We start from the raw sequence: 15,357 nt of genomic DNA on the forward strand, positions 1-15,357 counted from the left end.
TGCTGTGGCCCATGGCTAACAGATGACGTGAGAAAATAAAGCTACCCAAGGAAAAGCTTTTTGTTTTATTGCCTATTTCTATGACTCAGAAATAATTTATGGGGTTTTTGCGGGCAGAGGTCTTGAACTTCACGTTAGTGTTCACTATTGGCTGACTCTAACCTGGAGTGCTTTGATTGCAGAGGGGACAGCCATGGGCTTTGGACAGAGGCAGCCCCAGGTGAGTGCAACTTCATTAGCCTGCCTTCGGCCCCAGCTGTAGGCAGCTGCCTAGGTTGCTGTGTACCTAGGCAAGTGTTACACTGCTGGGAGAACAGCAGCCGATAGCTGGTTGGCATTCTGGGCCTGGTTCATGCCAACTCTGTTGTTAACTATACCAGGATGCCAGCATAATTGTTTATTCATTAAGGTTAAATCTGTAAGGGCATGACTGCAGGGAGAAACCTAAAAATCCAAATCTTTTTGAGTGGTTCTTGTTCAACAGGTTTGGCTAGTATGAAGTTACTTGAATCATACCTTGGAAACAGAACAAAGGTAATCGAGCCATGAAGAATGTAGTAGAGGGAGAAAGTCACCTTTTTATTTTTTGAGTGCCTACCAGTGCTCCAAAGAGTCAATGGGATTTTTGCAATTTTTCACTGAAATCAAAGTGCCTGGCCCCCATTCCTGCACCATAGAAAGCTAGTCATGCTGATCCCTTTGTAGGGGGTTTCATAGATGCAGTTACCTATAGGAATGCCTGATTAGGGAAATGTTGATGTGAATTTGCTTTAAAATTAGGGCATTCTTTAGGTCTTTAATAAAATAGAAAAAAACCAATAGATTGAGAAGCTCTAGGCAGTAGGCTTAGCTACAACCATACTAATTTCTGCTTTAGGCTGACACTATATTTTTGTTGGTTTCTTACTGATTTTCAGGAGTGAACAGAGTTGTTGCCCCTTTGGAGCAGTAAATACTGGGTCCCTTTTTGTAGTGATTTTGTTTTGCAGTCAGGGTGATGCTGGAGATTGTCCAATAGGGCTGACTTAGTTGTTGCTTCTGTGAAGTGACAGCCTAGATTCCACAGGAGGAACTGGTGAGGATGTTAGGAGGCATGGGAGTTATTTATAAAAGCTAGCTTTGTTATGTCAATTGGCTTTCCCTCAAAAGGGTTAACTTAGCTAAATGTTGAGTGCTTTGTGTGAATACCTCAGATGTTCATTGTAAATAGCCTTTTACGTATGGCGTCTTAGGAGTCACGCAATCTAGAGGGTTTGGGGAAATGGTTAGCTTTAATGGTAATTATAGGCAAGAAAAAGACAATGGGAAATAAAATAATTCTGGAGGGTATTGAAAATAGAGTAAATCATAAATGGCAGACAGCATTGTTTCCATTTCTACAGAAAAGCAGCTTCAGGAGCTACTGTTTTAGTCTGGGGTGTTGAACCATGAAATCTTTTTCTTTTTCAGGATGACTTGAAAGTGGGGCATCCTGGGTCCTCCTAAAGAGAGAAAATTAGTGGCTGGTCAACAGTCTGTAATGGCATTCTCAGGTAAATGTCCCTATTCATTCCAACAATGACTGCCTCCTGTGTGGCAGGCCTGTTTGCTGGTTGGTAACCATCAGGAAGCAGCGGGGAGGCAAAATCACCGTTTTTGTGCTCCCGCGCCAACACCCCCCCCCCCCCCAAACAAGTTCGGCCTCTGAGCTGTGAAAGGCTAAGTGGGATTTTGGTGGTTATGGTCTGAAGTCATGTAGGATCTCTGAGATTATCTGTACCATTCCATCTGAGGAATGTAAAAGGAGATTGTAAAGTCCCGGATAACAAGGATGGTGTATCTTGTGTGTTCACTGCTAGATCCCAATCATAGTGCCTGGCACATAGCAGGAATTCCCTGAATGTTGGACAGAATGACTGAAGGCATGGGAAAGGGGTTCCTGTTTCCTATTTGTTTAAAGGGCTTGGCAGCAAAGTCTGCCATCAGTGCTTCCAGGCTTCTGGTTTGTAGTCAACAATTGAATTCATGAGGATACCTGTATCCCTATCTTCTACTTGGGGTGTCTGGGTATCTGAAACAAAGAAAGCTGTTTTGGGAATCACCCAGCTGTTGTCAGCTATCCAGGCTAGTATGATGCCTTGGATGGTGTTACACTGTTGGAAGAGCAAATGCGGCCTTTATTGAGGTCTGGCTCCAAGCACTGTTTTGGTGTTGTGGCTAAGTACTCTTGGGCAGCGTTTTGCACCTGTGAGAGTGGAGTAACTCCTCCTGTGGAGTTGGTCCTAGTCTGGGTGCAAACAGTTTTGTTTGTTTGTTTGTTTTTTGAGGAAAGGACCCTATCTTAGGGATAGCTTGTCATTCCTTTCCTCTTTGAATCCTAGATGCCTTTACCCGAGTGAGAAATCTGCCTCCATCAGGACCTCAGATGTCTGACAACCCTATGTGACATCAGGATAGGTAATGTATATAGTCCCTTTTGTCGTGTAGGTTCTCATGAACTTGTTTCAGCTCAGATGGGTGGTGTGAAATAATAGAAAAAATACATATTGGCCTCTGCTCCCATCTTGGCACAGAGTTCCCAGAACTCTTAAAATTCCCTAAGTGATAAGAACAGTAGGAGCATCTTTTGTTTTAATATTTGGTCTTTGATTCTGATTCCTGACACTGAGCTCCTAAACCCAGGAATTTCCTGGGTGATTGGAATGTCTTGTTCTAATGAGGCTGGTCACCAGAAAGGCCAAGCAATGATTAGAAGCTTAGAAGTTTCAGCCCCACCTGCATTCTTCAGAAAAGGGAAAGGGCCTGGAAATGGAGTTAATAATTGATCATTCCCACATGATGAAGCCTCCATAAAAATCCCAGTAGTGTGGAGTTGAGAGAACTTCTAGGTGGTGAACACTTGGAGGGGCTGGGAGAGTAGTGCACCCAGAGAAGGCGTGGAAGCTCGATGTCCCTTTCCATATAGCCTTGCCCTGTGCATCTCCCATCTGGATGTTTATAGCCTGTCTCATATCCTTTTAAAATAAACTGGTAAACAGTAATGAAACCATTTTCCTGAGTTCTGAAACTACTCTAGCAAATTAATCAAACCTGAGGGGGGTTTGTGGGAACCTCTGATTTATATCAGAAACTGGTCAGAAGCACTGGTAACAACCTGGACTTGTGATTGGCATCTGCAGTGAGGGAGGAGCAGTCTTGTTGGACTGTGCCCTTAACCTGTGGGGTCTGATGATACTCCAGGTGTATAGTGTCAGAACTGAGTGAAACTGTAGGACACCCAGCTGGTGACACAGACTTGCTTGGTGTGGGGGAAAACCCACACACATCTGGTGTCAGAAATGGTGGGAGTGTGGTAGTAGTGTGAGAGTAAAGGACAAATATAAAGTGAAGTTTTCTTGGGGCTCCTGGCTGGCTCAGTCCATAGAGCATGTGACTTTTTTTTTTTTTTTTTTTAAGAGCATGCGACTCTTGATCTCAGGGTCCTGAGTTCAAGCCCCATGTTGTTTGTAAAGCTTACTTTAAAAGAAAGAAAATTTTTTTAAAAAACAGGTTTTCTTCACAGGTGGAAAAATTTAGAGTTCTAAAACTTAGAGTTCACATAGGGCTGCCTATCTAAAACTTAGTACTCTAAAAAGTTAGAGTACGAGAATATTAGAGAATACTTGATCTAAGGTCCAAGGCTTAAACTAAAGTCTCATAGAGTTGTGTTGTACAATACATGACACTACTTCAACTGACAAAAACTAAATGTGGTTTTCCATGTCAGTGTTTAGTGACTACCATAGTGGACAGCTAAGAACATTTCGACCAATGTGGGAAGTTTCACTATACACTGATGTTCTAGAGCACGGGTTGACAAACTTGGTGTGAAAGGCCAGATAATATTTTAGGTTTGTACACCATATAGTCTCTTGTAGCTACTCAATTCTGCATTTGCAGTATGAAAGCAGCCATAGGCATAAACAGTGTGTCAGCAAATGAGCATTGCTGTGTTCCAATAAAACTTTATTAATGGACACTGAAATTGGAATTTTGTAAAGTTTTCAGTGTTATAACTGAAAAATTTCCCCCAATCATTCTAAGCTTGAGGGCTTTTCAAAAACAGATTGGCAGGCCAAAATTGGCCCGTGAGCTAGGGTTTGCCAATCCCTGTTCTAGAAAATTAAATTCAGGCCTTGAGATTTGACAGCTCATTTAGTGACAGGTTCAGGGCCAAGACCAACGTGTCTCTGAAGAATTCCATGTTATCAGTACCTTTGCCTCACAGCAAGCCTTTACCATTCTAGCCTTAAACTCTACCTCTTTTAGAGGACTAAGATGACTTTCGTAAATTATCCAGTACTAGAATAGTCCTTTCTTGTGTTTGGAGTTTTTTGTGTACACTCTTTGCGTGGCTTACTTTTATCGTAGTGGTTCTCTTCATTTTTAATGTATACCCAAAGGAGAGGTTCTAAGAACAGCAGTCTGATCACAGCTTCAGCCCTAGGTCGTGAAATAGAAATGGTCCCTAAGAAAGGAGGAAGACTTTGTCATGACATATTGGTTTAAAATCTGGGATGGTATGCTCCTCTGAGCATACAGATTGCCTTCCTGACTACTCTTAAGGCTACTCACGTGCAGGGAGGGTGCTTCTTTGTTGCTACTTGAAGAAGGATGATTCATTGATACCTGTATTCAATACCCCAGGAGATTTCAGTGGCTTAATCATGCACATTAAAATAATGTAATGGGATTTCCTAGTTGATAGGTGAAGTTAGTCAGTCACCTACTACTCCCTGTTGACTTGATTTTTTTTTTTTTAATCTCCTAGTGAGGAAATAAAAGAAGATGAAGTAAAACATTTTAAAGTAACTATTTAGCCCCAAGCTGCCACCTCCTATTGTAGGTAGCAATTAGTAGACAGTGACCCTCTTCATTGTCCTGCTCAAGTTTCAAGGCTCAGTCCTATGCCACACTAAGAGGAAAAACTAAACCAGGATGGGTAGGGAGACACAAGTATTGAGTAGACCATCCCTGGTGCCTATCAGTAATTTACTTCCCTTCCTTCAGGGTTGAAACTGCTATCAGTGGAGTTTTGCATTAAAATTGTGGATCATGTCTCAAATTGTAATCAGGAAAATAAAAATAAAACCCCAGAGAAATAAATTGTGCAGGCCCCAAAGGGACACAAAGGTGGATCACTGCCTGGGAATTCACACAAAAGAAAACAATCCCTTAAGAGCAACTAATTAAGTACTTAAAAGAGTGACAATGACTCCTTGAATCTTGTTGCCTAATTAGGGCTTTATGAACAGCTCCAGTTAATGGACCTGTCAATATTCTCTTGGAAAACAATTTCACTGAATTAACAAATCAACTGTAATACTTAGAATGTCTGCTTAGCAATTTTTTCTCTTTACTGCTATTTAGAAACAATAAGCCAGCTTGCTGGGTCATATATTTGTCAGTTTAGTATCCTAAGGTCTGGCTCTAAGAAGCCTGTTACTTTGGCCCTCCCTATTCTCCAGTAAAGGCCCTTTAGAGTATGAGACTATTCTGTACTACTTGTTAAGGGTGACTTAACTACTACCTCAGAAAAGGCTGATAAAATGGACCTTGAAATTTTATTTTAGAATAATTGTAGATTTACAGAAAATTTGTGAAGATAGTACAAAGAATTCCCATGTACCCTACACTCAGTTTCCTCTAATAACATTTTACATTGGTATAGTTCATTTGTCATAATTAGTGAGCTAATATAGATACATTACTATTACCTAAGTCCATACTTTATTCACATTTCCTTAGTTTTTACTTAATGTCCTTTGTTCTAAGATCTCAGTGAGGATATCACATTTAGTTATATCTCCTTGGGCTCCTTTTAAAAATTATTATTTATTTTTTTTAAAAAAGATTTTATTCTGGAGTAACCTCTATACCCCGCATGGGGCTCAAACTTAAAACTCTGAGATCAAGTCACATACTTTACCAACTGAGCCAGCCAGGCGCCCCTCCTTAGGTTCCTTTTAGCTATGACAGCTTCTTAGACTTGCTTATTTTTGATGACCTTGAATTTGAGTCCCTCAGGATTGAGTTTTTCTCATGATTAAGCTGGGCTTAAGGGATTTTGAGAGGAAGACCATAGAGGTAAATTTCCATTCTCTTTATCAAGGTGACTTATTAGTGTTGCTGTTAACCTTGATCAGCTGGCTGAGGTTTGTCTTGCCAAATTTCTCCACTGTAGAGTTACTCTCCCTGACCCAATTCTGTGTGCTTTGGAATGAAATCACTGTGTGCAACAAACAGTTAAAAAGACAGGAGTTGTGCTCTCTTTGAAGGTGGAATATCTATGTAGGTTACTTGGAATTCTTAAGAAATAAATTGACCTCTCATTCAATTTATTTATACCACTATAAACCCATGGCTATTTCTGTTATGCTTTGGGAAGTAATCCAGTAATACTTTATTTTGTTCAGTGTTCCAGCTTTGGCCTTTGGGAGAGCTCTTTGGCTACTGTATACCTTCAGTATGCCTCCATCATTGTGGGGTTTTGGTTTTTAAGCACTTCTCACTTTATGGCACTATTAAGATGCTCCATGCTCATCTTGTATCTTTCCTGTCTCAGTGTCAAACATTTGTCCAGGGACCCCTGGTTCCTTTACTGGTGAATGGCATTACGAAACAAGATCTGGGCACTAGATATGCTCTTGATACTGAGGTCCTGTTGCTTCTAGGCCCTGTCTGCTGGTAGAACAATGAACTGTATAACCAGGATCTTTACTTCACTGTCCCCCGTATTGTGTAAACATTTCATTTTTAATATTCAACACCTTTTATTCTATAGTCGTTTATTCTCCCTCATCTAGAATAATGGTTGACCTTGAAATTCCCCTTGAAATTTGTTGTTCCAATTTGAGACATCTGGGTTTTTTTGTTTGTTTTTTTAAGATTTTATTTATTTATTTGACAGAGGGAGACACAGCGAGAGAGGGAACACAAGCAGGGGGAGTGAGAGAGGGAATTCTTTGACCTTGTTTTCTTTTATAGCGGATGCAAAAGTTGATTCTTCTTACCCTATGAGCTCACTGTGGAGGATGGGACTTGTTGTTGTTGTTTTAATCTTGTAGAAGGGAGGAGCCAAGCCCTTGTTCTGGTGTCAGAATGGGTTGGAGGGTGGAGATGCCCTCAAAGGCATAAAGCTTCTGAGTTAGAATCTGGACTTCACCAGAGTGGCAGCTAGTAGAACTCTCTCTCCTTCTCCTCAGTTGTAATACTCTGGAGAACTCCAGGGGCTACGTAAGGTTGCAAGATGTTGGCCACCCTGCCAGTGAAAGATGTAAGGCAATGAGCAGGAGGGGAAAAGGCATAATGGAAAAGTTCTGCCCTAGCCTCTACTACCCCTACTCTCATTGCACTCTGCCCTTTTCTGCACTAGGCTTCCATTTCTTGCCCTTCTATAGTAGGACCCAATCATGATCAGTTCCTCCAAGAACTCATCATATTTAATTTTTCAGATCTCTGACTTACTTCTTGTTTGTGTAATCTCCAGGGCTGCGTTAGAGGAAGACAATGACCTATGCCAATCACACATCTTATCAGAAGACTGTCATTTAACTCACCCTTTTTATGAGTTTATAGCCTTTATTAAGTGAACTCTGCTAGACGTTGTGGTGAGTGATGGGGAAGAAATAGTCCCTGCTTACCTTAACATGGCCTGTCAGGCCTTAACACAGTCTAACCCTTACCCTCTCATCTCCCCATCTTTACCACCCTCAGATTCCCTTCTGGCCACACTGGTTTCTTTCAGTCCTTGATAAGCCTTTTGCTCTTAGGTCTCTGCACATGCTGTTTGCCTTTCTGGTTCCATCTTCCTTCTCCATTTTGTCTCCTTTCAGGTCTTAGCTCAGACAGCCCTTCTGCAGAGAAGCCGCCTTCCCTGAGTATCTGAGTACCCATTCCATGCGTCTTTGCACCATGGCTCCCCACAGAGCTAGATAGTCAGATGCTGTGTAAGAGTCCTTTGAAAGGTCTTATGCACCAGCTTCTCAAGGTTTACTTATTTCCCATACTGCCAAGCAGCCTCAGTTCTGCTGACAGCTGACTAAAGACCTTCAGCTGGTAAATATTAATATCTTTGTGTCAGAATGTATCCAAAATAGAGTAATGCCATTGGCATATCCTGCTTTTCAAGATTACCACAGTAACTGAAGGTATCAACAGTGCTGGTTTTGTTCTTTAACGGTTTGAGAAAAAATCATGAAAACAAAGGTGTCTGATTTCCAAAGCATTTGCTCTTGGACTCTAAAGATGTAACCTAGTGTGCAACTATTTAAAACTAAGTTTAACTTCAGAAAGTATTGAAAGAAAATAATGGATTTGCAGAAGATTTGTTGTTCCAATTTGAGACATCTGTTTTTTTTGTTTGTTTTTTTAAGATTTTATTTATTTATTTGACAGAGAGAGACACAGTGAGAGAGGGAACACAAGCAGGGGGAGTGAGAGAGGGAGAAGTGGGCTTCCTGCCAAGGAGGGAGCCTGACGCAGGGCTCAATCCCAGGGCCCTGAGACCATGACCTGAGCCGAAGGCAAACGTTTAACGATGGAGCCACCCAGGTGCCCCGAGACATCTGTTAACTAAAATATATGTGTGGCCTTTTGTTACTTTTTTCAGTAATCTATGTCTTTATAGTTAAATTTTGTGAAACAGCTTTGTGTGTAAATTATAACTGGAAAACTCTCTAACTAGCGGTCATTGTGCTGACAAGTAGGTGCCAGATTAAACGTAGGTTATAACCAGACTTATATGGATAATTTTAACATGCTTACTCTGGGGCTCTATAAAAATAAATAACCTTTGAATCTATGGTTTTGTCATTTTAGGATATCCCTGTAAATATACTGCAGGACGTGTGGCACTCTACAACACTGACAACATTTACTACATGTTGATGTGCCAGAATTGGTAAACTCATTCTACATATCTTAATCCTCTCAACAGGCCTACAAGGTACTGCTGTTACTTGCCCAAGGTCACACAGTGGGTCCAGGAACTACTGTGGTGTTCAATTAATCTAGCTCCAAAACTAGTGTTTGACTTGGAACTTTTAAGTATGGTGCCCCCAGGTCTTTCCAACTAATTCTAATAAATAATTGCTTGCCTTCTTTAATCATCAAACTCATTGAGACTAAGGATTAACATCTTTCATGAACTACTGAAATAACAGTTTTTTCTAGTTTCTTAAAACTATTCCAAATGCCAAATACCTTCTTTCAGGCTATCAGCATCTTGGCCACTGTTGCTGAAGCTTGAAGAGGCTTCCTTTTGCTCTTGGCATACAAAGAACATATACAGACAAACCCATTAGCCTTGCTTTTAGCACACATCTACTTTATTCTTCCTGTCATATCACCATGAATCTCTTAGGTTTTTTTATTTTTATTTTTTAAAGGTTTTATTTATTTGACAGAGAGAAAGCCAGAGAGGGAACACAAGCAGGGGGAGTGGGAGAGGAAGAAGCAGGCTTCCCGCGGAGCAGGGAGCCCGATGCGGGGCTCGATCCCAGGACCCTGGGATCATGACCTGAGCCGAAGGCAGACGCTTAACGACTGAGCCACCCAGGCACCCCTCTTAGGTTTTTTTAAAATGTTCCTCTGGAAGGCCTCAATGGGTCACACATTCCCACACCCAGGCTTGCCCTCTGATGGTGTTTGTCACATTTTATTAAAATTATTCAGTGCTAGCCCTACTAAACTATGGGTTCAGTGAGGGTCAGAAGAAGAAAATTGAGACATTAAAAAATTCCTCAAAGATTTACCTATTTTTTTTTTAGAGAAAGAGAATGCAGGGCGGAGAGGGAGAGAATCTTAAGCAGGCTCTAGGCCCCTACAGAGCCCGATGCTGGGTCCCATCTCACAACTCTGAGATGATGACTTCATTGAAAATCAAGAGTTGGACGCTCAACCGACTGATCCAGCCAGGTGCCTCAAAGATTTACTTTATTAAAGGATGGAGTAGAGTAGGGTTCCCATTTTAGTTTTACATATATAGTAGTACAACTGCTAAATTAGGGACATAAAGATGTTATAGATACATGTAATAAACAGTTAAATAATAATGCAACACAGAAAAGTCATTCTGAGATTATTTCAACAATATATCAAGAATAATCCCCCTATGGGCGCCTGGGTGGCTCAGTTGTTAAGCCTCTGCCTTCAGCTCAGGTCATGACCCCAGGGTCCTGGGATCTAGCCCTGCATTGGGCTCCCGCTCGGCGGGAGGCTTGCTTCTCCCTCTCCCACTCCCCCCCTGCCCCCAGCTTGTGTTCCCTCTCTCTCTGTCTCTCTCCCTGTCAAATAAATAAAATCTTTAAAAAAAGAAAAGAGAATAATCTCCCTACATGCTAAAACAGCATTTGCTAAAACTGCTGAGGGTCAACATTCCTAACCTGTTAAAAGTGTCTTACTCCAAAAGACTGTGTGATGCTTAATGAGGAAACCCTAGAAATGATCCTATTTTTTAAAAAAAGAGCTTTTTTCAAGGTTACTATCAAACATAATTAGAAAAAAAAATGGGGAAAGAAGTAAAAATCACTCATAGATGGTAAGTTTACTTGGAAATATGTCTATGGGTGTCCATTGAAAGTGGTTTATTGAAGTAACAAGTAATAGGTAGAAGATAAATTGGAAGGAAAATAAATATGGGAATAATTAGATAGATGTACAGATGTTACAGATGAGGAAAACATTAAAATACTGACAGACACAAATGAGACCTTAAATGGTAAATCATACCATGTCTAAGAAATTTCAACATAAAGATAAATCTCCCTTTTTTTTAAGATTTTATTTATTTATTTGACAGAGAGACAGAGAGAGGACACGCGAGCAGGGGGAGTGGGAGAGGGAGAAGCAGGCTCCCCGCGGAGCAGGGAGCCGGATGTGGGGCTCGATCCGAGGACGCTGGGATTAGGACCTGAGCCGAAGGCAGACGCTTAACGACTGAGCCACCCAGACGCCCCCCCTTTTTTATAGATTTTATTTATTTATTTGTCAGAGAGAGAGAGCACAGGCAGGGGTAGCGGCAGAGAGAGGGAGAAGCAGACTCCCCGCTGAGCAGGGAGCCCGATGCGGGGCTCGATCCTAGGACCCCAGGATCATGACCCGAGCCAAAGGCAGACGCTTAACAACTGAGCCAGCCAGGTGCCCCAAAGATAAATCTCCTAAAGAAAAATGTAAGTTTATAAAAATTCCAATAAAAATAACAGGATTTTTTTTTGTACTACACAAGTTGATTGTAACATTCATATGGAAGAATAAGAATAATCATAATGTGAAAAAGTAGAATCATACAGGATAACTAGACCTACCAGATATTAAAATGTCACAAAAAGTAAAATGTTGATACTGGCACCTGACTAGCTTACTCAATGAATAGAACAGATAAAAGGAAGTCCAGAAATAGACTCTGAATTAAATTTAGAAAGTACAATAAGAAAGCATGGTTTTTCCTTTAATCGTGTAGTATCCCTTGGGGTGCCTGGGTGGCTCAGTCGTTAAGCGTCTGCCTTCGGCTCAGGTCATGATCCCGGGGTCCTGGGATCGAGCCCCACATCGGGCTCCCTGCTCCGCGGGAGGCCTGCTTCTTCCTCTCCCACTCCCCCCACCACTTGTGTTCCCTCTCTCGCTGTGTCTCTCTCTGTCAAATAAATAAAATCTTTAAAAAAAAAAATATCGTGTAGTATCCCTTTGCCTTCTGAGTTAAAAAAACAAAATGAAGAGTACTTAAAAGGAATGAATTATGTGACTAGATTTTTTAAATTCTGTATGGAGGGGCACTTGGCTGGCTCCATCAGTAGAGCATGCAACTCGATTTCAGGCTCATGAGTTCAGGCCCCATACTGGGCATAGAGATTACTATTAAAGTATTAAAAAAAGTAAAAAGGGCGCCTGGGTGGCTCAGTCATTAAGCATCTGCCTTTGGCTCAGGTCATTATCCCAAGGTTCTCCCTTTCTCCCCCTGCTTGTGTTCCCTCTCTCGCTGTGTTTCTCTCTGTTAAATAAATAAAATCTTTAAAAAAAATAAATAAATAAAAAGTAAATAAATCTCCATTTAGTGCATCATGACATAACAAACCACCTTAAAACTTAATGGTTCAAACAAGTATTAAAATTCTTCAGGTTGATAGGGCTCAGCTGGGTGGTTGTGTTCTACATGGACTTGGCTGGAGCTCTAGCCATTTGGAGGCTTCATTCAGCTGGAGCTGTAGACTTGAAGTGCTTTGGTTCTTTTGTTGTGGCCTCTTCACAGTGGTTGGGATTTCACATGGCAACTGGGTTCCAAGTGGATGAAAAAAGATCTTAAAATTTTGTCTCGGGTGCCTGGGTGGCTCAGTTGGTTAAGCGACTGCCTTCGGCTCAGGTCATGATCCTGGAGTCCCTGGATCGAGTCCCGCATCGGGCTCCCTGCTCAGCGGGGAGTCTGCTTCTCCCTCTGACCCTCCCCCCTCTCATGTGCTCTCTCTCATTCTCTCTCTCAAATAAATAAATAAAATCTTAAAAAAAAAAAAAATTTTGTCTCTTCTGAGAAAAAGTCACTTCTGCATTCTGTTGGTGAAAGCCATTTATAGGGCCCTTCCAGATGCAGGTAGAGTAGAAATTGATTCCACTATGAGAAGAATGGCAAATAATTTGTGGTCATCTTTAGTAAACCACAAGCATATACACATATATGTATATTCAAAGTGTTTCTTTATAGAAAATCCTTAGAATACACAAGAAATGATTGGTAAGTGGATTGCCTTTATGTAGGGGAACCCAAGTTGGGGAAAACTTGTGTTCTTTGAATTTTATTATATGTAATACTTGTTCAAAAATTACTTAAACCTCCTCTTGCCTGTCCTCCCACCCCCCCCACCCCCCCACCATGCCACTGCTAAAAGAGCCACTGGTTAATAGTTCTCTATTTTTAAATAGCTTAAAGTATAGGAATGACCTGGTTTCAGGGCATTAAATCTGTTAAAAAAATAAGTAGATGGTGGACTGTCAAGAGGTTGAGACTACAGCTCTGGTGAAGGCAATATCATGTAATGCTCAAGCTCTGTGTTTGGATTGATACAGAACTGGGTTCAGATTCTGGCTTTTGTCACTATTTAGCTGCATCACCTGCAAGCTTCTTAATCTCTTACATAAAACAGCTATAATGGTACTTTACCCTCAAAAATTATAATAATTAGAAAGTATTATCAGCTGCTTAGTGATTGTGTGGTATCAAATACATGTCCTCAATATGTCTCCTGTGCAAAACTGTAAAAGGTCTTCATTATCAGCGCAAATCCAGATTCTTTCCTGGTGTTTAAAGTCTTACATAACATAGCTGTATCAAGCTTGTCACTTAGACCTTTCAAAGTCTTAGCAGAAATTCTTGCTTTGTAGCCTCATTCTTTACCATCCCTGGTGCACACCTCACCCACTCCCAAGTAACCTAAACCAACGTAGAGCTCTTGATTCATCTCTACTCACAGCCAGGCCCACCTTGAGGCCAGACTCCTTGTCCATTCACCATCAGACTATGATCCTTAAGAGCTGGCAATTGGTCATTGAATCCCTACCCTTGTAATGTGTCCTTAATGAAATAGGCATTTAATGACTGAAATCTTGTATTAAGTTTGGTTTGCAGTGTGTCTTTTTGCTGATGAGCCACTAAATAAATATTCAATGATAAAGTTTGACTTTTCTTCTTTGTATGATCACCAGATGGCATTACAGCCTTATACAAAAGCACGGGTAAGTGCATATCTTAGTTCTAAGATGCATTTATGTTTCTAAATGAGGAGCAGAGCCTCTTGTTTCATCTAAGTGCTGGAAACAACATAAAGGGAAGTCTTAGCCAAGATTACTTGGAATCAAAGGCTCACCAAGTGGAAAGCAGATACGGCTTTGAATGGAAGATTTGAGATTCACAGAGGAATTAGGATCCCCCAAAGTTTCATTACAGAGCTAACCAGTGGGCTTTAAACATCACTTATCAGAGGAGCTTCAGTTCTTGATGGTTATACAACATACATGGAGATGTGGGATTGCAGTTCCACTCTTCACTATGGCTATTTAAAAATTGTCCCTTAGGGGCACCTGGGTGGTTCAGTCAGTTAAGCGTCTGCCTTTCGCTCGGGTCCTGATCCCAGAGTCCTGGGATTGAGTCCCACATCGGGCTCCCTGCTCCACGGGGAGTCTGCCTCTGCTTCCCCCTCTCTGTCTCTAATGAATAAATAAAATTTTTTTTAAAAAATTATCCCTTCTTCAACTCTAGCCCTCAAGGATGACTTAGTCACAAAATTGAAGTCACCTGAATATAATTCCCAAGGCTTCAACCAAACCTAATGAGAACTCTACACCATCCTCTCCAATGCCTCCTGTTAAAGTCATGTCTCCTTTCTCTGGATCCTATTTTAGTGTCCATTACAAATTGCCCCTCCTTTAACTTGTTTTCTCTTCAACCAGTCCTTTCCTAAAATACCCTTCCTGCCAACATTTTAATTGTGCTCAAAACTCCTGTAGTAAGGGGTGCCTGGGTGGTGCAGGCAGTTGAGCGTCAGACCCAGGTCATGATCTTGGGGTCCTGGGATGGAGCCCCACTTCGGGCTCTGTGCCCAGTGTGGAGTCCACTTGAGATTCTTTCTCTCCCTCTGCTCCTCCTGCTCATGCTCTCTAAAATAATCTTTTTTTAAAAACCCACAAAACTCTCAGAGTAAAATGAAAAACTCAACCCTGCTTTCTCCAGCCAAACCTTTCCTGCATGGGGTAGTTTCCATCTTTCTGTTTCAATACACCTCTGGTCTGACTTCCTTTCCCACTTTATTGGAAGCAAGTCCATAATGTTAAGGATGATGTCCATGTTGCTAAATCTTTTGTAGATGTTTTTAGTCCTAGTCTTCCCTGTTGATAGCATCTGACCCTGTTGATCACTTTGACCTCTAACTATTTTGGCTGTCAAGGCAGTACAATTTGTGTGCCTCCCTGCTCTTCCCAAACCTTTTTGCTTCCCCCCCCAACCTCTGTACTCACTTGGTCTCCACTGCCACTCAGCTCTACCTGATTTTCTCAAGGCCCTAAGTCCTCTCTTCACTGTACTATCTCCAGCTTAACTTTGAAATCCCATTGCTTCGTTTATGTCATTAACTCAAATGTGCCACTAACCTACATCTTTTTCCCCTGAGCTCAAGACCCATAAATACCACTCCTTACTTTAAAATTGATGCCAAACATCTTGCCCTATGGTTTCCCCTCCTGGTACTCTGCCAGTGCCACTTAATAGCACTGCTAACCATTGAGTTGTTACTCATTCATGACCCTTCCCTTCCTCATCTTCAGTATCCAGTCAAATTAACAAGAGTTAAGTTCTGA

The 15,357-nt window shown here is 41.4% G+C and overlaps 1 protein-coding gene and 1 non-coding gene across 9 annotated transcripts in view; both read left to right on the top strand.

Moving 5' to 3' along the window:
• The window catches only part of MATR3 (matrin 3), a 46,939-nt gene that overhangs the window by 1,187 nt on the left and 30,395 nt on the right, over positions 1-15,357 (top strand). For 3 of the 8 annotated variants that reach the window (XM_064595977.1, XM_064595981.1, XM_064595982.1), the window contains exons 2-4: positions 183-220; positions 1,450-1,532; positions 2,361-2,436. The gene's annotated coding sequence lies outside the window, so the exon portion shown is untranslated. Of the gene's footprint in view, positions 1-182; positions 221-1,449; positions 1,533-2,360; positions 2,437-7,507; positions 7,629-8,838; positions 8,966-15,357 lie in introns of those variants that run through there. The other 5 variants (XM_064595975.1, XM_064595976.1, XM_064595972.1 and 2 more) reach the window with 5 other exon arrangements.
• Positions 2,081-2,281, top strand: LOC123836689 (small nucleolar RNA SNORA74). Its single transcript, XR_006789025.1, has one exon. It is a non-coding gene; the product is annotated as a small nucleolar RNA SNORA74 (small nucleolar RNA).

This window comes from Mirounga angustirostris, unplaced genomic scaffold (genome assembly GCF_029215605.1).
Source record: "Mirounga angustirostris isolate CCGP_5_RB_7025 unplaced genomic scaffold, mMirAng1.0.hap1 SCAF_7, whole genome shotgun sequence".
Lineage (NCBI taxonomy): Eukaryota > Metazoa > Chordata > Mammalia > Carnivora > Phocidae > Mirounga > Mirounga angustirostris.